This window comes from Notamacropus eugenii, chromosome 3 (genome assembly GCF_028372415.1).
Source record: "Notamacropus eugenii isolate mMacEug1 chromosome 3, mMacEug1.pri_v2, whole genome shotgun sequence".
NCBI classification, from domain to species: Eukaryota; Metazoa; Chordata; class Mammalia; order Diprotodontia; family Macropodidae; genus Notamacropus; species Notamacropus eugenii.
Genome location: NC_092874.1, coordinates 293,821,556 through 293,845,581, shown reverse-complemented (window position 1 = coordinate 293,845,581; position 24,026 = coordinate 293,821,556). Strand labels below are relative to the sequence as shown.

Below are 24,026 nucleotides of genomic sequence, written 5' to 3'. Positions count from 1 at the left end.
CTTTATCCCCACAACCAAGAGGTAACTGAAAAGAACTTCTGCCCACAACTTAAAGAGAAAGCTAAGTGGAAGGAGCAAGATCCTGAAATAGAAACACAGGTCAAAGAAAAGCTAAAGCTAAGCCTTAGAGCTTGTGCTGGCTGGGGGCAGTTGGGTGTTTGACTCACAAAGAGAGTCCTGAGGCTAGATAGCTACAAGAACTTTTCTTTGAGGGGCAGATTACAGAGAAGCTACAATTTAGTAGAAGATGAACAGATTGCAGCAGAGAGCAGCATGTGACCAAGGAGAGAAGTCCAGAAGAAATACCATAGATGATGACGCTATGGAGGCCCAGGAGGTGGCAGTATAACAGACAGAATTGTCTAGCAGTTATGTTGGGGGTGGGCAGGAAGCAACAACAGTTTTGGAGGTGGAGAGGGTATTTTAGCTGACATGAAGCCCTGGGAATATGAGTTGCTCTGGATATCCATGCACTCTCTTGCCATGTATGATTAGTTTCCAAGTGTTCTCCCACCAATGATCTACGGAAGAGAACATTCCTGTGAAGGCAGGAAAAGGGGGAAGATTTTCCTTGTCGTTTGTTTTGCTATACTGATAAGCAAATGTCTTTTTTTAAAATTTGAAACCAATGTACTCTCTGTTTGGCCTAGTAAAAGAAAAATGAATGGCAGCTCATAAGCCATGGTTTTGAGTGTCTGTTGTTATTCAGTCATTTCAATCATGTCTGACTCTCCTGGATCCCATTTGGGGTTTTCTCAGCAAAGATACTGTAGTGGTTTGCCATTTCTTTATGCAGCTCATTTTATAGATGAGAAAACAGAGGCAAACAGGGTTAAGTGACTTGCCCAGGGTCACAAGTGTCTGAGGCCAGATTTGAACCAAAAAGGTGAGTCTTCCTAACTCCAGACCCAGCACTCTATCCACTGCACCACCTACCTACCCATCTTGAGCGGAGGATAACCCCAAAAATGCCTTGAACCTTGGACCTTCAGAGGTCCAAGACTGAGGTGTCCTGAACAACATTTAATTATGGCTACATGAACACTTCAAAATCATTCTCAGATTAGATTGCCTCGCATGCAAGAGGAAGAGAGAGGGAACTCATTTAAGGTTTCCAAGGTTTCAGTTTGTACATTCTCCCATCCTTGTAATTCTGTTTCATAAAGAATTTATTGCATAGATGTGTTAAGAGAATTGATTAAAACTACCCTTCATGCAACTGACTTGTAGCATTGCTCCCATAAATTTGAGTATAAGGCATTTACAATATTTTCAAATGTATGATTTTCAGGAAACAGTTTCATTAAAAGAGGCCCTTGAAATTACCCGAATGGGGGGCAAGCCCTGCCAATCAATACTCCTTGGTGCCAGTTAAAGCAGGCTCTATCTTCCATTAAGTGATCCTAGTCACCATTGATCTCTGTCCCTTAATAAATTTGTCAACATACATTGCTCTTCCCTGTCATGATTTCTTTCCCCTCAGCCAAGCAGGACTTGCTGTCTTAACCTTCCTCAATAGTCCTAGTTCATTATTATGCATTGAGAGGCTAGACTCATTATCTGAAGACCCTTTCTGTCTGGGAGAGGCAGGAAGCAGGCTGAGAGGTGAGACAGTCTTTGGAAAGATGAGATGGCAAATCTGTTCCTGAATGGCTTTTGGTAAACAAAGTTGGCAGCTTAAAGGAGGCAATTAATGAGTCCACAGTTTATAAATTGGCACAGTGCTTTGAGGATCAGTCAACAGATATACATTAAGCATATACTGTGTGCAGTGGGAGAAGACTTCCAATGAGTTACAGACAGAATAACAGTACCAGAACATAGAACTATAGAATGTCAGAACTAAGAGAGATGTTAGAACACAGACTATCAGAGCTGGGAGGATCCTTAGAATGGAGAGTACTAGAGGTGGGGAGAGGCCTTAGAACGTAGAATGTTAGGCTGGGAAGAAACTTAGAATGTGAAATGTCACAGCCAGGAAGGACCTCAGAACATAGGAATTCAAAGTCAGAGGACATTAGAAATAATGTAGCCCAAATTCCTCATCTTACAGATTGGGGAAATAAGGCCCAGAACAGTGAAGAGGTTTTCCTAAGGTTCACATCTTTGGACTATGGAGTACATGAAAGGAAGTGATGGGAGATATGGATGAAAAAGAAGGGGGTAGGTCCAGGTCAGATCACAAAATGTCAGGCCAAAGTACTTAGATTTTATTAAGTAGGCAAATGGGAACCATTGAAGGTTTACGAGCAGAAAACTGACATGATATGACATAGGATGATTAGGAAGATTAATTTGGCAGTTTATACAAATAAGATGGAGGAGAGACTAGAAGCAGAGGAATTATCCTGATCATTGGGGAGGAAATGGGGGGGGGGGGATAGATTCAAGGTATATTGTAGAATTAGCACACTTTGTGATTGATTGAATATAGCAAAGGAAAAGGAGAAGTCAACAATAACTAAAAATTGTAGTAAGAGGAATTTGTATCCATTAACATTCATTAATCATTAATACCATGTTCAAAGCACTGTGCTAGATTCTGGGGAAAACAGAAAGTTGGGGTAAGACACAGAAATGGGAAAATGAAGAGGAAGCCCAAGTTGAATAAGATAAGTTCAATTTTGGAGATGTTGAGTTTGGAATTATTTATAGGACAAGTAAGGCAGGAAGTGGGGGAGGCAAGAGATGTAGATTTAGAGGTGATGAATGAACCCATGGAAATTGGAAGAGATCCCCAAATAAAAGTAAAAGAAAATAAAAGGACAGGCAGAGCCAGAAATGTTAGCTAGTTCTCCTGATTCCTAGTTGAGTACTTTGATAGCACTCAGTGTAGTACACAGTGTAGCACATAGGCCCCATCACAGGTGTCCCCCATCCCAAGAGTTACAGCAGGTTCAAGGCATTCTTTGAGTTAACATCCAATCAAAACTGTAGCTTATGAGTCACCAGCAATGTTCTTCAGTCAAACCAACCTGAGTACACACTAGTTCAACAGTATACGCACATTTATGCACACATACATAAAATAAATAGTACGGATTATCACCCATACGAGAGGATATATACTTTCCCAAAGGTTACCACCCCAATAGTAAGTAAGAAAATGCACATAAGGAACATACATGGCCAGGGAATATAGATAGAGTTGTTCAGAGTAACATGGATGGGGAAAAGCACACATCCAAATTTGTTTGTCCCTCGTTCTTGAAAAGATCATATCAGGAGGTGATGCCATGACTTACAAGTAAACTGGATTTAAATGAAGGAGGGTTATACAAAGTTACCAGCCTCACTTTCTCCTCTGGAGCCTTCTGGGTCCAGTGGCCAGATACAGATCAGGATGACTGGAGATGGCCCTGGATGATGGAACTTAAACCATCGCTCTGAAGTGTAGGCTCAACCAACACTGAGAACATACACAACCAAAGCAACTAATTCTCCTAGACTGGCAACCCAGCCTACTTGTGTCCAATGCAAAAGCACTGCTCATGTTACTGAATTGATCCCTAAGTCAGCTGAGTAGCAGGCTACTGGACTGGATTGGATTGAATTGGATTGGACTGGAGTGGGTTACTGGGAAGCTGGGTTGCTCAGCTTGGCTACTCTCTCTATGACCCAGCCATCACCACTTCTCCATAACTTGGTTGCTCTCTGCTGCCATCTTCTGCTAAACGTCCACTTTGGACTTTCTAAATAAGTGGTAAATTTTCCATTGTTATCATAATCTTTAGACTATCTTGCCCTTTTGTGATTTAAACCCCACAGTGGGTCAAACAATCTGCAAGAGTCCTCAGGCTTATTATTAACTAGAATATTTTTTTACTTCAGGTCTATCCCACTGAACTCTGTGAGTTCAGTTCTTGTTTGACTTAGAATGAGAAAATCTTTCCAATACTGGTCCATAAGGAGCTTCATTTAGAAAGATTGGAGGGGCAGGACATAGGGTCCTACATTTGCCCTGAATTACTGTTAGCAACAAAATCACCGCTCTGCCTCCACGTATATATTTGAGGCTGCAAGGTAAAATGGAAAAAATTATGGACTTGGGATCAGGATAACTGGGTTTGAATTCTGCCTCAAACAATTACTAGCTATGTGACCATGGGCCAGTCACTGAACTCATAAAAGCCTCTGTTTCCTCATCTGTATACCTGACGTAATAATACTTAGAGTACTTACCTCCCAGAATGTTGGTGAAAATGCTTTAGGCAAACTGTAAAGTATTATAGGACTATGCTCAATTATTTTTATTAATGTCTTATCTCTCTGATTAGGCTTAAAAGCTCCCCTGTGTTAAATACCCTGTCACTCTCTTGTCATTCCCATGACATCTAGGCATGTGCCAGAATCTCAAATACTTTTTGGTTCATTGATCCTTAAACCTATCATGCTTGACTTTCCTGTACTTCTTAGCTTTTTCCTGCCTTAAAATGAACAGAAGAAAAGGCTGTCTAGATCTGAGGAAAAGCAAGTTTTAAGAGTTAAGAATATTTAGAGAATTTTGAAAATAATTTCTAACCTATACTAACAATTGTCTTGATTGGTAGCAGATTCAGAGAGCATTAAAAGGGACATTGGAGGTCATCTCATGAACCATCAGGTTCCCAGGACATCTCACCTTGATCATGTGACTTGACAAAGTGCAGACGATGTATTTCAATGGGGATAAAAAAACATGGGATTTAGACTCAGAAGATATTTAATCCTATCTAGGCTCTGCTGCTTCCTACCTGTGTGACCTTGAAAAAGACCCTTTCCTGCCTCTGGGTCTCCTCATTCTCCTCTATTTCCCCCCTCTATAAAATACAAAAATTGAACTGAATTATCTCTAAAGTCCATGATGTTGTGAGATGCCATAGAACTCTGGTCACAGCTTATTTGATCATTGATTGAGAGCTGGAAGGAACTTTCTGGATCTTCTCATTCAACCCTCTCATTATTGGGAGCAGGGGCAGAATATGAGATCTGCCACTACCAGGGTCATGGAGTATGTTGAGCCCAAGATTTGAACCAACTCCAAATATAGTGTTCTTTCTTTTATCCCTGGAAGCCAACATGGCAACGTGGGCAGGGTGCTAGAAGTGGAGTTAGGGAGATCCAAATTCTAATCCCATTTCTGCCACTTGTTACCTATGTGACTAGAAGTAAGTCACTTCGACCTCTTAATCTTCAGGCTTCAGTATCTGCAAAATGGAGCTGATAATGTCTCCAGTCTAAGAGGTCTAAACCATCTTTGTTTCATGGACCCCTTTGGCAGGCTGGTGAAGTCCATGAACCCCTTTTTAGAATAATGTTTTTAAATATATTAAAAAAAATACATAGGATTAAAAAAGAAACCAATTGTACTGGCTTGATCTCCTCTTGAAAATCAAGTTCATCGGCCCCAGGTTAAGAATCCTAGTTCAAGTACGTACCTCAGCATTTTATGTGGCTTTTTTTTCAAGGTAATGCTTTTCAAGCATTTTATACATTTTTAATTACTTGCTCTGGGCTAGGCGCTCAGAGACCATCTAACAATTAAAATGTCAGCCTCCTTAGCCATAGTATGAAAAGCACATGCAGCAATGATCCAGCATAAATTCCATTGGGTTTTGTGGTTGCTGCATTTTTTTTGGACAAAGAATGTTTATTGAAAAGATTACAACATGCATTTGCTTTTTTTGTTTCATTTCAATTTTTAAAAAGCATTTATTAAGCGTTTATTACGTGCCAGGCACTGAACTAAGGGCTAGACGTTTAAAAAAAAGATTAAAAAAGAGACAGCAGCTGCCCTCAGCAAGCTTCTTTATCAAGTCCCTTGGGAGCAGCTTCTCTGCCTCAGTTTTTCCCATGGCAGCTGGCCAGTCAAACACAAGTCAAACCTGAGGAGTCCTCCGCTCCTCCTATGGGGGCTTTTGCACTCAGGCAACCAGGAAGCTGCAACAGTAAAGGGTTGGTCCGCTGGACCAGTTAAGTCTCCAGCACAGTTTTACTACCTTTAAGACAAAACTAACCTACTTGTCATGGAGTAGGTGTTCTACCTACAGTAGCAGCATACTAATATCAGTTATCATTGAGGCAGTTAGGAGGTGCAGTGGTTAGTCAGGAATCAAGAAGACCTGAGTTCAGATCTACCTGGGATACTTAAAAGTTGTCTAACCATAGGAAAGACTCTTTACTTCTGTCTGCCTCAGTTTCCAACTTGTAATGGAGATGATAATAACACCTGCCTCCCAGAGTGAAATGAGATAATATATGTAAAGCATTTTGCAAACTTTAAACCACTGTAATAGGGAGCTGTCATTATTACAGTTACCTTCATGGCTTAGAATAATATCAGGTATTCATAGAGCACGTGAAAGTTTGTTTCCATGATCTCATTTGAGCCTCATATCCAAGGTACTAAGGGCATCATGATCCTCATTTCACAGAGAAGCAGAATGAAGCTGAGAGAGTGTGTCAAGGTCAAGTGACCTTGTCCTGGCTGACTGAAACAACTAGCAAGTGCCAGAAGCAGTATTTGAATCCACCTCTTGATCCTAGCAGCCAAGGTCTGGGCTTTTCCCACTAACCCACACTGAGTAGGCTGGAATTTGTCCTTTATTGTGTCAGTCATCACCTTCCCAGCTTACGTGAATCTTGGAGATGCTCATGTCACGGAGAATTCAGATTAGATTTATTTTTCTTTAATTTCCCTCCTGATGCAGAACAGGTTTCTCTCTAGTCCCCATGGTGTGATAAGTATCTCCTCATCACTCTGAATTCTGATTCTTACAGCAGCCATTGAAGCCAGGCTCCCTGGCCTGTTGGCAACACATCAACTAATTCAAATTCAGGGCCTGTCATCTCCCACATCTACTCACCTTAACTTCCAGACCATGGCCAACCTGCTGTGTCATTCACACTAAACCTCAATTTGGCCAGCACAATGGACAGACCATGCCTAGCATGGGAGAACCTAGGCTGAGGAGAGGGGCAGGGTGGGAGGAAACACGTCGTCAAGCTGAAGGAGGCCTATTTGGGTGTCTTGAGTTATGATTCTTGCCATGCTAATTTTACACATAAACAACAGAGATGCAGAGAGAACTGGATTGTCCAATGTGACAAGCTAGCTAATAGTAAAGAAAAACTAGAACTCTGGTTTCCTAACTCCAAGCCAGCACTCTCTTCACTCTGCATTCAGTACACACACACAGGCAAATACATTTTTCACATCCCCCTTTTTTACATTATGATTATTCCTGCCTCAGCCAAGAGACTACTAAACTCCTTGGCCATAAGCTCCATGAAGGCGGGAACTGGCTTATTTACCTCTGCCTGTCCTCAGCACTTCTCTCAGTTCTGTACCCAGTAATCCTTTAGACAGATTAGCCAAAGGTAACCCCTGTCCCAAAGCCCGTTTCCCTCCTTTCTGGTGGAGATGAAGCTCTTCCCTGTACTGAGTTCTAAGTCTCCAACCTTCTCCAACCCTCTTCAGGACTCATCAAGTGACAAGTTCCTTCAGGCACTCCTGGCTTCCAACTTTGAGAGGGAAGACAGAAAAAACCAACTTCACTTCATGTTGCTGAAGGAAAAAGATTCTGGGAAGACATGAAAGAAGGCACAGTCTCCATCATGTCCCTATCCCCTACTTTAGAGACTTTGGGGAGTTTCTCCTTGGGTGAGATCTATTCAACCACTCTTTGAATCACATATTGATAGCCCTCTCCAGATATGGAACCTCTCCACAGTTGGAACTTTTATTATATAAGTTTTCTAGAGAATTTGATTTAGGAAGATGCTTAGATTTCAGCATTTGACAAAATCATTCATGTTTTGCTCTTCAGAAAATTGGGGAGATAAGAGTTGGACAGTGGCACAGTTAGATGAATTGGGAGCTGATTGGATGACTTGATTCAAAGAATAAGTAATGGATTGCAATTACTTTTCTGTTTTCTTGTTTGCATCCCCTAGTAGAATATAAGTTCTTTGAAGGCAGAGACCATTTCTGTTTTTGTTCTCTGTAATGCCTAGCACACTGACTAGAACAAAATAGTCACTCCATAAATGTTGTTAAATTGAACTGGATTAAACCAAACAGGAGTTTACTGAACCTAGACACTGGTTTCCAGTGGAGTAACTCAGAGAGTTGTCCCTGGTTGTATTAGTTATTCTTTTATCAATGACTTGCATTAAAGTGGGAGTTCTTACACTGGGGTTCATATATTTGGGGGTTTTCTATATTGATAACCCATTTCAATTTTGTTGATTTCCTTTGAAATTCTTTGTGTTTTATTCATTTAAAAATATTATTGAGAAAAGTTCCATAGGCCTCACCAGGCCAATAAAAGAGATCCATGACTCACACCCAGAAGGATAATCTGGATTAAAGCATAGATGACATGAAGCCGGAAATCTTAACCAGCAATTTGAAAGAAAGAATCCAAAAGCACCATTTCAGGCTGGCTCAGTGAGTTTAAGCTATCAAGATGAACTTGAAATGGAAAAAAAATGTAAAATCCTTCACTCAAGTTGACAAAACTAACCACACAAATGTAACGGAAAGGAAGAGGAAAAAGATCTGAGGGCCTTAATGGCTTTAAGTTTAACATGAAGTAGAAAGGGGGATAAAGGGAATAAGCATTAATACAGAGCCTACTACATGCCAGGTACCATGCTAAGTGCTTTACAAACATGATCTCATATGATCCCTCCAACAACCCTAAGAGTTAGATGCTATTACTATTCCCATTTTTCAGCTGAGGAAACTGAGGCAAAGGCTAAGTGACTTGCCCAAGATCATATAGCTAGTATGTGTCTGAGGCTAGATTTCTTGAAGCCTCACCTAATGCTCAATCTGTTTCACCACCTAGCTGCCTAAGCTGAGTCAGCTATTACAGAAACCAAATGAGCTAATGCAGTACTTTTTTCTTTCTTTTTTTGTCCTGACCTGTGATTTTGTTGGTGTAGAGAGCTCCCCAGTAAGGAAACTCCCTCTGCCAATGCAAATCAAAAGCTTTTTTGCAACATATACCCTAGGAGGGGGACACTGTCAAGTTGGATCATTTCCAGAAGAAGGTGACCAGAATGCTGAGGGTATTGGCAACTGTCTCATGAGGATCTGATAAACTGGAGGATATTTGGTTTAGAAAAAGGAAAGGGAGAGAGGGGGTAAGAGAAACTTGCCAGGATATGGCAATTGTCTCTGAGGATTCAAATGGCTGTCCTATGGAGGAGGGATTAGATTCACTCTGTTTGGCCCAAGAGGGCAAAAACAGTAATCTCAACAAGTTAACATGCATTCGTTAAATGCCCACTATATGCCAGGCATCTGAGAAACTTGTGAAGATGGAAAAGGAGCAGATTTCAGTTTGATGTCATGAAGAAAATAAATTCCTAAGAATCAGAGCTGCCCAAAAGTGGATTGGGCGGCCTCTAGAGGGAGCAATTGCTTTTCACGGGGGGACTTTTGGTCAGAGACTGAATGGACCTGTGTTTTGAAAGGGTATATTTGAACCAGATCACCTTTTAGGTCCTTTCTACCCTTGAAAGCCTATGACGGCATGATTCTCCTCCCATATTTCAGTGCATTCATGATGACTGCAGTGGGACTAATCCTTATACCAGCACAGATCAAAATTCATTCTCTGTGATGATTCTTATCTTTCTATACATCTTCTGTAGAGGATTTGTAAGGACCTATAGTAGATAGGATGAACAGAACATTCATGTAGCAGGGGGGGCTCTAGGGTGAGGGAGTTAAGAAGACCTGAGTTTGAATCCTGCCTCAGATACTGACCAAGACATTTCACCTCTCTCACTATCAGTTTCTTCATCTATAAAATGGGGATAATAATAGCACCTACCTGCCCAAATGGTTGTAAGAATCCAGTGAGATAATATATGTACAGCACTTTGCAGACCTTAAAGCTCTATATCCCAGGTCAGGGGGGCAGCTAGGTGGTACAGGGGATAAAGCACCAGTGCAGGAGTCAGGAGGACCTGAGTTCAAATCTCACCTCAGACACTTGACACTCACTAGCTGTGTGACCTTGGGCAAGTCACTTAACCCCAACTGCCTCATCCTGGATCATCTCCGGTCATCCTGATGAATTATCTGGTCACTGGATTCAGATGGCTCTGAGGAGAAGTGAGGCTAGTGACCTGCACAGCCCTCCCTCACTCAAAACAAAGTCAAGTGCAAATCATGTCATCATTTCTCTGATGGCATGATCTTCTTTGGCAACAAAGGACGAACACACACACATCACCTCCCTCAACTGTTCAGGATAAGTAGGAGAGGGGAAGGTACCACCATTAAAGGTACTGTAACTATCATGGTCTAAAACCTGCATTCAATCTCCTGTAGAGTAGGGAATTGAGCTCAAGCAAAGGGGTCAAGGGGGGATCAGCTAAGTGGCTTAGGCTACTTCCTTTCCATTTCTTAGTTTTCCTCTAGGTGTACTTTCGACTAAGTCTCCTGAGAAGGGGTGGGGTGGAGCCATGCTACAGTACATTACTCTTGACATTTCTCCCATCCTCCTTTCAAACTTCCTTTTTCCTATCTATGGCCTGACCATCCTTCTAATCAAACAAGTTCACACCCATTGAGTCATCTTTAACCCTTTCCTCTTCCTGAATCAGGGGTTCTTAACTTGGAACAAAGGACGAACACACACACATCCCAGGTCACCAAACTATGGACTGTGAACCAAATCCAGCTCACCATCTGTTTTTGTATGGCCCAAGAGCTAAGAATTGGGGGAGGGGGGATATTATCCATGCATATACATATATACATGCATGTGTATGTATATGTGTATACACATATACATATATCTGTATCTATATATAGGTATATATTCATATACCTACATATACATATGTGTATATATCTATATATAAGTATGTATACATACATATACATATATGCATGTGTGTACATATACACAGATTTTAACAAGCACAGACTTTATTGAAATGTTTATGTAACCTTGATGCCATTGCTGCCAGGAGATAGAAGGGAAACAAATCCCCTTCCCTTACCCCTCCTATGAAGTTCAAGAAAGAGCTATTGGAGTCCCAAGACCCACATCTGAAAGACAAAGGCAGAAATAGGAGCAGAAGTTGGCCCTCCCTTTAAAATCTGCTGAGTGGGCAGCTCTCCCTAACCCTCAGGTCAGTTGCTCCTGATGCTGCTCCCTTCCCCCTGCCGCTGCCATAGAGACCAAAGAGATTGCTATGTCATCCCAAACTCCTTCAGTGCTGAAGCCATCTATCCCCAGAAGTAGCCAGGGGCAACTACGCTCACTCTTGTTCCATGGGATATACTTGACCCCCATTACACAAGTATCATCAGCTCCATTTTACAGAGAAAGGAACTAAGACTCAAAGAAATCAAAAGACTTGTCTAGGGTCATACAGCTAATCCCCAGCAAGGTCATGACTCAAAATCAGGTTATTTGATTCCAAGTCTGATTCCCTTTCCTTTTCCAGGAGGATGATTGGGGAAAGAACAGCACTGGGTAGGAATATGGGGCTGCGTGGCTGAATATGGTCAGTCATACCAGGAAGCTTTGGGCTTCTATCCAACTAGGTACCAAAGTAGGTAAGAGCTTTGGACTTGGGAGCTGAAATCCTGCCTCACTGACTAGCTGTGTGATCCTAGCCACTCAGCCTCAGTTGCCTCATCTGTAAAATAGAGATAATAATAGCACCCACCTACCAGGGATTGAGGATTAAAGAGGATGGCATATGTACAGCATATTGCAATAAGTGCTAGCTATTATAATGAGCTGTGGAGAATTCAGCAGTAAAGACAGTAGAATTTCAAAGTTCGAGACTTGGCTAGGACACTTATTAGCTATGTTACTTTGGGCAAGTGATCTTTACTTATCTGAACCTCAGTTTCCCCCTTTGTAAAGTAAGGCTAACAATACTTACCCTCCCTACCTAACAGGGTTCTTGTGAAGGAAGTGCTTTAGAAGCTGTAAAGTATTGAATAAATGTGAGTTGTTGAAGCTGCCCCAGGCACAGAGGCCACAAAGGAAGCCTTACTGTGCATGCAGGGACCTAAGAGCCAGCTGGCCTGGCACCCAAGGAGCCAGCTGGGGAGAGCCCAGACACAGTCTGTTCCAGATGAGCTGCCAACTGGTGATCCCCACTTAACAGATGGGAAGGTAGACCAGGAAAAAAGAAGCAGCCCGAACAAAGTTTCAGCTCAGCCCCTGAGAAACTCAGGCCCTAGATTCAGCCACCCAGATGATAGTGTTCTACATTGGGGAAGAAAGCAGAGTATATTGGATCTGTAGGTATTAAGCATTTTGAGTCTTCCTTGAAGGTAGAATTAGGGCACTGAAGTCCAAGATCCAAAGATAGTCTGGGTTCTGCAGTAATGGCATTTTCCAGGATGTTCAAGATCACCCAGCCAGGTTCTCTAACATGGGTGAGGAGAGAGGGCCTCACTGGAGCTGAGAGGAGCCTGGGGGTCATCTGGTTAAACACTCTTATTTTACAGAGCAGGAAACTGGGGTTCAGGAAGGTTTTAAGTGGTTTCTCCAAGATCATTACGATGTAGGATTTGAATCCAGGTAAGGGAGAAGGGATGGGATTGAATCATAGGATCCTAGATCTGGAGATGAAAACCATGAGAATCTCAGACCCTTTGCTGGAAGGGGCCTTAAAGGGAACTTAATCAACCCACATCACTTTACAAATGAGAGAACCGAGGCCCAGAAAATATTGTAGCATCATGAAATATAGATATGGAAAGGACCTTAGAGGTCATCCAATCTAACCCCCTCATTTTACAGTGCCCACTCTGAAGAAAATAGTTAGATTGGAAGAAAATGACTAGAAGAGGAAGGGGAAGGCAGTTGGGTTAAACATCAGCCTGCAGCTGCCACTTTAGTGAGAACTGAGTTACTGAGAAAGCGGAGCCAGCCATTGACAGCCAGACTGAGGGTCAGGAAGTGGTTTCAGATGAAATTCTGGTGTTCCACAACAGAATAATGCTGTGCTCTGTAGATTTATGGTATTGCAGAAAGAGCATTGTCTTTGCAATCAGCATTAATTTACTAATCAATCAATAGGCATGGATTTGGCACTGTGCTGGGTGCTGACACAAAAAAGAAAAAAAAACAATGAAATAATCCCTGCCCTTGAGAAGCTTACCCTCTACTGAGTCTGAAGTCCTAAATTAAATCTCAGCTATTGTGTACTTGCTCTTGACCTTAGATAAGTCTTTTACTTTCTCTGAACAATTTCCTCTAAATCACAGTTGGACCAGAACAGGACTTCTTAAAGTAGGGTCCATGAACTTGAAAAAAAAAATTCTTTTGGTAGCTATAGTTCGAGAGAATTGGTTTCCTATGTAATCCTCCATATTTTAGTTTGTGCATTTAACAACATGGTTCTGAGAAGGGGTCCTTTGGCTTCACCAGAATGACTGCCAGAGGGGTCCAGGACATACACAAAAAGGTCTAGATTGTGTCCAAGGGTCCTTTCTAGATCTACCCCAAAGTTCTCTTTAGACATCTCTACCCCTGGGCTGTCCTAGAGTTAGCTGTTGCTTCAAGCTGCCACTCCAGGCTCTGCTCTAAATGTTCAACCTGGTCTTGGGCAAGTCTATTCCCTTCTCTGGGCCTCAGTTTCCCAATGTGGAAAATGAATGGATCAGTCTAGATTATGTGTCAAATACAAAGACTGCAGATCACACATGACCCACATTTTAGAATGACCCCCCCACCTAGATTAAAACATAGCTGGAAAATACTTAACAAAATGAATAAAAATACAATAAAACATAGATAATATTAATGTGAGATTCTCTAAGTCAATTTGAGGCCTGCAGGGATCCCCATGTATGGTTTCCAGTTCTCCTTGAGTTTCACACTAGTTCAAGGTGACCTTTAAGCCCTCTTTTAGCTCTAGAACCTCTGACTCCTATATAAATTCCAGTTTGATGGTGCAGGATCAGTAGGAATTGATAGAATAATCAGTCAATAACCATTTATTAGGCACCTACTATGTGCCAGACACTGTGGGGAAGGCTGGAGAAACACTCAAAGGCAACAGACTATCTTTCTCTCAGGGAACTCATAATCTAATTAAGAAAAAAAAGGTCTGGAGGTAGGATTAAGGCTTTAAGATGATAATGTCCCTTTGAAGTAAAGAGAGTTGAGGGTAAGCCTGGGGGTCAAGGTTCCAAAATCTCTCTACCCCAAAGATAGACTACCAAGAGCTAGTCTCTTTCTTGCTTATGTTATGAATGAATGAGTGAATAAATAAATAAATGAAAAAGCATATCTTAAGGACCTACTATGTGCCAGACATTGTACTAGGTGTGAAGGATACAAATACAAAATGTGAAACTGTCCCTGCTCTCAAGAATTTAAATTCAAACACATGTAGATGGTACATGGAGAGAAGTGGTGACCAGGGAAAGGGGTTTCAATGTGGGCAGCCACCATGATGACTTGTCAGTGGTGAATGAGCCAGAGGTCAGTTACCTGTCCTGCTTTCCCAGGAGCAATGGTCATATTGATTTGTTCACTGTTTTCAGAGCAAGAGGTAAAAAGTAGGGGGTGGCAAAGATTAGGAGGGGGGAGCTAGAAGGCAGAGGAGACTGCAAACAGTGGCCCCTAGGCCCAGGTTGCCCAGAGGATAATAAGATGGGATGTGAAATATGGCCTAGAGGGTAGAAAGTGGCAGGTGTCTTGTAGAGTAGAACAGTAGGAAAGGAAAAAAAAAATCAAAGAACAGAGGAAATTGTAGGGCACCAAGGAAACAACATTAAGAAATTGTGTTGTTGTGCAAAGCATGTTAGTTTTGGGGTCAGAGGTTTCGGGTTCACATCCCACTGCCACCACTTCCTCTGTGACCTGGGACCGGTTGCTCAACCTCTCTGGGCCTAAGTTGGCACACTGGCAAAAAGAGAGGGTTAAGTTAAATGGAATCTGAGGTCCCTTCCAGCCTTAGACATAGGAGCCTGTGCTCCTGCTCTGACTCTTGTTACCTGTACAAGCAGAGGACTGAACTAGATGGTTCTGCCTCTATGATCTGATGACAAATGGCTTCCTACAGTCCCCCTGACTCCTCTCCCTGATGCCCCTCTAACTTTCAAGGGGACTCTCTAAGAGTCCAACATATTGTCTCCAACATCTTCAGGGAAGTCTTGCAGGGCAGAAGGGGAGGCCATGCTGCTATTCCGAGGACAGGGCAGTCGAGAGAACTTTGAGCAGAATTTAGTCCTGGAAGGAGCCTTAGGAGCCACAGCATCCAAGATTTAGAGACACTGGGGAACCTTAAAAGTCATCACATCCAACCAAGTCAAATAAGCCACAGGGTCTCAGAAGCCTAGATTTGGGGCTGGAGGTAACTGATCCCAGAGAGGCTGTGAACTAGCCCAAGTCACATGGATGGCAGAGTTGAGATTTGAACCCAGATCTACAAATCCAATGCTCTTTTGGCTACACCAAACATTTCAATGATATGCCCAAGGCAAATATCAACCCCAGGTCCTCTGATTCCTAATCCATTATTTTTCATTACATCATGATTCACAGCTATATCTGTGCACAAAGGATGTGTGCATCATGGATAGATTAGAGATAGAAAAAAAATGGAGGCAAGGCAAACTATAAGGAGGCTATTGTAGCACTCAGGTAAGTGTTGCCAAGGATTTGAGAACATCATAATAATTATTATAATTATGTTATATATAATTATACTATTACATAGTAATTATTAATATAATTATGTTAATTATATTAAATATAATAATAGAATTGGGATAGGACTAGGCCAGATTCAGGACTTGTTTTGTCAGTTTAATCATCAGGAGCTAGTTCCTGCTTGGGTCTGAGAGGGGAGAGAGAAAGAGGAGTCAAAGATCATATTGAATTTTTCTAGGCTGATTTGTCTGGATGTTTCCTTGGCCCTACCATGTCTTACCTTCAGCTGTATCTGTATCATAATGCGTATCCCACCCTCGGTAGACTGTAACACTATTTTAATGTTATAGCTAAGGAAGCTCATGCTAGAGGGTTGGCTAATGGTTTCCATACATAATGATAGATGGCTAAAGGTCAAAGGATTATAGATTTATTATTAGAAAGTTCCCTCTCACCTCCTGCCAAACCCTAGTTCGAACATTACATATGCTAAAATTCCTCCCAACTCTGATACTCCCAGATCTATAAGCCCCTCCTCACCAAGAGCTGACTTCCCCTGTTCTCAGGCCCCTCCCAGCTCTGACATTACGTATTCTAAGGATTTTTCTAGTTGTGACACTCTATTTAACCGCATTCTTTAAAGATTAACTAAAAAAAAAAAAAAGCTCTGCATTGGGTCCCTATGAAAGTCAGCAGCCAGGAGCTGCTTTCCTTCTCATGAGGCCTCTGCAGTACTGACTGTGACCACTTTCCCCAAACCACTTCTTTCCTCCCTCCTCCATTTCAATTTCCATTCTTTCTGGTCTTGCGCCATTTGTCACACTTTCTATAACATGCACGCCCGTGAAGTCCTAGGGAATGAATCCAGACAAAGCAGTTGTGCAGCATCACTGAGAAGCTGCTCTAGGTCCTTCACAGAATGTGTTGAGCCAGACAGAAACCAGCGTGGAAATGACCAGAACCTAATAAATTTGCAAAAATTCCATGCTGGAGGAGGCAGGTGTGTGCTGGACAAAGAGCTCTGGAGTCAAGGACCTGGTTTCAAATTCTGCCTCTGATCCCATTTGCTTGACATTGGACAAGTCCATCAGTTTCCCCAGGCCTCAGATTCTCCTCTGACAAATGAGAGGGGTGAACTAGATGCCCTTTGAGGGCCTTTCTGGCTCTCAGACTTCTTTCTGAGAAGGTGACTCCCTAGAAAGGTGTTCACCTGGCAGCCCAAACCAGGTCAGTCCTGTCTTGTTAGTGGCATCTTAGAGATTCCCAGAGCCCTTCGATTTGGAATGATAATCTATCATCATTCCAGAGAACATGGTCAACAGAATTATTACTCAGTCTATTAGAGTACTTTTAGATTTCTCTTTGCCGAAGAAACCCCCCAGACAGTATTGATGTGCTCTGTGTCTCATGGGGTCATGAAGGGTCAGGCACGACCCTTGAATGAACAACAACAAAGTTTATAAAACACCCTCCCACAACAGCATTTTCAAGGAAGGGAAATCCCCATATTTCAGAGGATGAACATCAAGGTTCATCCAGTCCAGCCTGTTCTCGAAGAGGGAGCCCCTCTCCTCTAAAACATCCTTAAAAGTAGGAAACTTGCCCTCTCTATTTTTGTTCCAACTCAACAAATATTTATTGTGAAACAAAACAAGGATATCAATGTGCTTACAATCAAACAGTGGGAAAGCAGCAGAGATAGAACTAAGGTTTGGCCATCAAGCCATTGCCTTAGGGCTTCAAAAGTTAGAGGGCACTTATACTGCTAGCTCAGCAGATAGAAATAACTGGCCAGCCTCTTCTTCAAGACTCTAGTGACAGTGCTCTGAGAGGTGAGGAGTCTTATCCAAATTCCCACAAGGAGTGAGAATCAAACACCAATGCTCACAATGACTTCAAATCTTTTCTTTGGAGAGGGGTTCTAAATTTGGGTCTACCCTAGCTAGCACTTTGAAATTTGACTCAAAGAGGGATTTAGAGAACAAGGTTCAGATACCCTAGAATCAATCCTGCCCAGCAGAACTGGAGCACAGACACTCATTTTTACTGTAATACTCGGGGAGGATTTTTCATAATGTGATGGAAAGAGCACTAGAGGATCTAGTGCAAGTTCTTGGCTAAATCACAAACTTTCTAAGTTGATCTTGGTCAAGTCCCTTCTCCTGCTTGGGCCTCAGTTTCCACAATTGTGAAAGGAGAGGTTTGGGAAGCAGGGTGTTATGGCAGAAAGAGCAATGAACTCAAGATCGTGGGATCTGAGTTTGAATATTGGCTCTGCTTCTTACTGCCTATATGAACTTAGTCAAGTCACTTCACCTCCATGAGGTTCCCTCATCTGTAAAATGAGGGACTTGGACTATACCTCTGAGGTCCCTTCCATCACTCAATCACCAGTCCTGGGTGACAGGCTGATCCCTTAGGATCCCTTAGGATCCTAGGACAATTTGGGGGCTCTAATTGTGGGCCTCAGTTTTCCCATGTTAAAAGGAAGTGATTGCTCAGGGTTTTTTTAATATAAATAGATTTAGAATTTCAAAGGACTCTGGAGGCTGTCTAGTACACGCCTTTCTTCTTATTTATGAGGAAACAATCCCAGAGAACTGGAATGACCAACCTACCATCATACAGGCAATAAGGGACAGAATCAAGATTTGAACTCAGTACTTTTCCTTCCCAGTCCAGCACAATTTCCATTCACCATTCTGCCTCTCTACCTGACAGCCATGTTTTTACTGGGTGCCCAGGGGGAAAAAAGAGTTAAGTCTAAACCAAAGGATGAAGGCAACTAAGGAGGAGGGGCAAAGAAAAGGTGGTAGGATGGTCCCCAAGTCATATTTACCTTTGTTGAGTTTGCTTGGGCCAGGGCGTGGCCATCCTATATTATTCTGGTCTCTCTTAGGGCTCATTTGCTCCAGAGAGGTGTATGGAGGAATGTAGAGAGTCAGAGGAATACAGTCAGGCAAGAGGAGAAAACATGGCCCACAGTGTCGGTGGAATGGCAGCCAGCGGCCAGATGAGTGCTCAACTATATTATTGGTATGGCATCCTCTGGCCTACCTCCATCACACCAAGTGTCCTCGGGATCTCGCTGGGAACCTGGAAGGCAGAATACACCAGAAGTCAACATTTCTAAGAAAGTGGCTCTTGGAGCTTTCCTGAAGAACTCAAGTGGGCTGTTAAAGTGGCTTACAGCTTTAGAAAGACTATTTGTTCAACTGTAAATAAATGGGAGTAAAAAAAAAAAATTCAAGGAGTATTGAGCAGAGACCACTAGGCTAGGCTTGTCCAGAGATGGATGTTTCCTCAGCTGCTGCTGACCTCTTGTGGCAGAACCAGGGATTGTACATCAAATGAAATTCTAAACCTAATGCCTAGAATTTTAGAGCTGGAAAGGAATTCAGATATCCTTTGGATTCTGGTCCTACTCCCTCTTTCTGATGTGGATGAAACTGAGCCCTAGAGAGGGGAAGACACATACCCAAGGTCACCCAGAACTGGGATTTGAATCTACACATTTGAAATCCAACTTCCATGCCTTTCTACACCATGGGAGCATAAGCATGGCCTGATAAATTTTTATTATCAATAATAATTATGATAATAATAGCTAGGTTTTATTTAGCTCTTAAGTTTTGTAAAGCACTTTACAAATATCATCTCAACTGATCCTCACAACAATCCTTGGAGGTAGGTGCTGTTATTAGCCCCATTTTACAACAGACTAACAAGTGGTTTGTCCATGGTCACAATGGCTAGTAAGCGTCTGAGGCCACATTTGAACCCAGGACTTCCTGACTCCTAGTCCAACACTCTATCTACTGTGCCACCTCACTGTTTGCTACCTATGTGACCCTGAAAAAATCACTTACTTCACTGAGCCTCAGTTTCCTCATCTGTAAAAGGAGACTAAGGACCATCAAGATCCAATCCACCTCCAACCCCATAATCTGAAGATCTCTGAGTTTGGAATCTGGAATCCCAGAAGTATTTGGATTGGCTAATTCGAAGTAGGGCAAGACTAAGGTTTGTATTTCACAGAATCTCAGAAACTCAGAAGTCACTTTGCTATAACACACCTGACAAGTAGTCATCCAGCTTTTTGCTTGTGCCCAAATAAGTCAGGATACTAGCCACCCCCTCTCCTTGCCATACCCCCATGACTTCTGAAGAGCACTGGGGTTAGAAGTCAGAATACTTCCAAAGTGGGTTCCAAGCCTGGCTCCTTTGCTGACTAGCAATGTGACCTTGGACAAGTCACTCACCTGTCTAGGTCTCAGTTTCTTCCTTTATGAATTGGAGAGGGCAGAGGGAGTAGACTCAATAATGGATAGGATACTGGACTTGGAATCAGGAAGACCCAGGTTCAAATTCTGCCTTAGATACTGCAAATGCAAGCAAAGTAGGATTTTTGTTGTTTTCTTTTTGGAGTTCAATTTCCCAGGCTCAGGCTAAATTGTAAATATCTGAAGGACTAATCTCCTTTGAACCCTGATAATTCACAGCTGGGCTGAATCACATAGGTTTCATGTCTTCTGGCTCTGAGCCAATCAGGGCCTAGTCTTTCTTATATATTCTAGGAGGTTGGGATTTTGCTTTGGGGCTCACTCATGAAAAGGATCTTATGATTCCCTGGACTAGACTCTGGGTAGCTAGCCAATTTTAGCTCCACAATTTTTCCAGGCCCAACAGGGCCTTACCAAGCTCCTCACTTAATTGAGCCACTACTCACATATTGGTGCCCCCCATCTGGTGGTGTATGTAAGTGGTTGTATTATTGTGTTTAGACAGTTGGAGCCCTGTCTATTAGATTTTTTTCTTGGACTACTTATCTGTTTTTATTTGTCTATTAATTAAAGTAAGATTGTTAACTGCTTTAAAGCTGTCTTTCCTTTAGAAAAACAGATCAAAGAATCTGTGCTAGCAGCCCACCCTGTGTCCTAAGGCTCCTTGCAGCTCTGACTTTCCTTGGTCTAAGGCCCGTCCCAGCTCTGACATCCCCTGTTCTAAGGCCTATCTATCTATATGCCCATGACATAAGGGCCTATATTTATTCCCAAGTGCCAGGTTTGGCCACAGCCAATTCACAGAGACACTTTCAAACTTGTTTTTAGCTTTGACAACATACTGCCATCTGTCTTGACTCTATGTGATGCAAAATGCTTCCTGGAGAGACTAAGCTAAAGAGAATGGGAGAGTTTCACAGGCAGAATGAGAAATGGCCCTTAGCTGGACATGATGAAGACAAGCCCTGCATGTGAAATACTGCTGCTGTCACTAGGAAAGCGCTGCAGTGAATATGCAGGCAGTTTGTCGCTGGCGAGAAGTGATTCAGCCCTCTCAAGAGCCCCACGCTCAATGAAAACAAATGACAGCGGCCATTTCTCTATCTCAGGCTGCTCCTGGCTAGCTGTGCCACCCTGGGTGATGCCATCTCTAGGATTCAGTTTCTTCTTCTGTCAAAAACAGGGGACTGGATTAAACTATTTCAAAAGTCCTTCTCTAGCTGACGTGTCTTCTTATCCTCCCAACCCTGTCCTTCCCTGTTCGAAGACCCCTTCCAGCTCTGACATTCCCTATTCTAAGGCCCCTCCTAGATCTAACATTCTATGCTTTATGGCCCTTTCTGTCTGTAATGTTCTACATATGTGTAGTCCTAGGTCTCTCCTCCTCCTCCACCGCTTCCTCCACCACTTCCCCCACCCACCTACCCTACCCACCATAGATTCTTTCTCAGGAACATTCTCCTCTCTGTTTACACAAATCTGCTTAGCCCTGGCCTAGCTCCACAATTTTTCCAGGCCCCACAGGGCCTTGCCAAGCTCCTCACTTACTTGGAAGAGACTTCCTATGAAATATTACTGCAATTCACTCAATAGTTTTCAAGGACTTTCCTCGATTAATCTAAAGTTGTGATTCTTGACTTTTTTTGTGTCATGGATCCTTTAAATAGTCATTCTGGTAAAGAACACATCTCTTCTCTGAATCATGCTTTTAAATCCATAGCATAAGGGAAGGAAGGAAACTTCTAGAGATGCCAAGATCTTTGGAATTCAGAATGGTTGACCAGCGAAGTAGCCTCCAGAAGCAATTCACTAATACTTCCTGCTCACTAAGAGCTATGTTTCTGACCAAAGCCTCTATCTGACTTAAGGTTAGAAATTTCTTGCAGTTCCCTACTTAACATCCAATTGCTTAACTCTACCTTCTCCACATCATTTTAGAGGATGCCCTACCATCAATCCAAATGTGGTTTGCATTCACATACAGTGATTTTTATAAGAGGCAAGATCAAGGGCCAGCTACAGAAACAGGAAGAAATGGGTTCGAGTCCTACCTCTGACAAATACCCACTATCCAAACTGAAACCAAAGAAAATCACTTAGCCTCTCAGTGATGCCCCTCCCCCACTTCCTGAGACTAGAAACCACAGACAATGAGGCTTGGTGATGAGGGGAGATGGAGAGAGGGGGAGGCAAAGTCTATATCATGGAATTCCATACACTGATGAAATCACAGGTATTGACCAAAAAGAAGAAAAGGAATGATTTATGAAAGTGTCACATTTTTCATTCTTTCAGCCATCAATCAATAATTATCAAGCCAGCCCCTATTCTTTGCTCAGCAATGCATTACATCTTCTGAGGGACATAGAGGTAAAAGGAGACAGTTCAATTAAGTGTGATGCAGAGAGCAATGGATTTGAGTCAGAGGTGGGGAACCTGAATCCAAACTTCACAGAACAAGTACTCTTAATAAAAGGATTTGTTCTATAAAACTCAGACTCAGTCAAAAGGCCAAACCCAAGGACCTAGGAGGCCACATTTGGCCTCGACACCAAAGGTTCCCCACTCCTTTAGATTCAAAGGCACTGGCTTTGAGTCCCAGCTCCATAAAAGTAAGACATTAGATTAATTAACTGATCCCTGAAACTCCTTCCAGCTCTAAATCCTATAACAGAGCTATAAGATTTACTTACCCTGAATTACTCCAGGGGCCTTGGGTAGTATCAGGATTATCGCACCCATTTTGTAGATGAGGAAACAAAAGCTAAAGCAAGTGAGATGATTCGTCCAAGAACCCTGGGCTAGCACTGTCTCCATTCCAATACAGCACTCTTTTCTTTACAACAGGGACTCAACTTTTCTGTGTCTGGACCCCTTGAGCAGTCTGGGGAATTCTGTGGATGTATCCCTTCTAAGAATCATGTTTTTGATCTATAAAATAAAATAATAGCAAGTATTTTGTACAGAGCTTTAAGGTTTTCAGAGTATTTCATACATGTCAACTCACTTTGATCCTTATAATCCTGTGATAAGTGCTATTAGCCCCATTTTCCAGATGAAGCAGAGAGAAATGACTAGTTAGTATCTTTGGCATACTTACTTACTTACTTACTTACATGTAGAGATAGACAGATACATACATATATACATACATACATAGGTAGATACAATAGATAGATACATAAATACATGGATAGATACATAGATACAATAGATAGGTACATAGATACATAGATGGATATATAAATACGTAGTACATAGATACATATAGATGGATGGATAGATGGATGGGCAGATAATTTATTACATATAGTTATATGGAATTCTTTCTATAAATATATACACATATATGTATACACACATATTAAGGTCATGGACCTTACCTAACAGAGCAGCATCAGCCTAACACTGTGAAAGAATATAAATCTAAAGTAAGAAGACCTGGGTTCAAATCCAAATATAATACTTGTTTGACTTTGGGCAAATCTCTTGGCCTACCTGAGCCTCAGTTTCCTCATTTCTTTGAGGAAGGTATTGACTGGGGTGTCTTTCTAAGCTCTAAATTCATGCTCTTATGCACTCTTTCAGAGACCTCCACAGAGTCTGAACTTTAACTGGTAGGACTGGGGAAGAGGGGAGGGGGAGACTGTATTTCTCTGCACCAGGTAAAACACACCTTCTCTCATGTCCCTCCTTAGAGGGAGGGAGGAGTAGGAGAAGGAAAAAAATACTTTACAAACTTTAATTTAACAACCAAAATAAAAATAAAAAGGAAGGCTTTCCCACCATCATTGCCATCTTTTCCATGTGAGCCACGGACGTTGCATCACTGGGCTCTAACGTGGTCACTTGGGGGCTGACATACATCGCATCACGCTCATTGGCTGCCTCTTCCACATCTGTCCAGGTAACACGAGGACTCGCGCAGCCGCCCGCTCCTCGTGCAGGCGCTGCTTGGACGAGACGTCACCCAAACGGTGAGCTGACTTCCAAAGGTAGGAGGGGATGACGTGCTATTCTTATTCTCTCCTGTTTTCTCGACTTGGTCCCGCCGAGACGCTGGCCAATCAGAAGAGTTTTCGTCACCAATTGCTGGGGTGACCAACAG

The 24,026-nt window shown here is 42.4% G+C and overlaps 1 long non-coding RNA gene across 1 annotated transcript in view; it reads right to left on the bottom strand.

Moving 5' to 3' along the window:
• The window catches only part of LOC140534661 (uncharacterized), a 49,786-nt gene extending 25,767 nt beyond the window's left edge, over window positions 1-24,019 (bottom strand). The window contains exons 1-3 of the long non-coding RNA XR_011977414.1: window positions 23,705-24,019; window positions 22,612-22,849; window positions 18,475-18,731 (exon numbers count right to left, since the gene is read on the bottom strand). This is a non-coding gene — a long non-coding RNA (uncharacterized lncRNA). The remainder of the gene's footprint in view (window positions 1-18,474; window positions 18,732-22,611; window positions 22,850-23,704) is intronic.
• Window positions 24,020-24,026: the final 7 nt, after the last annotated feature.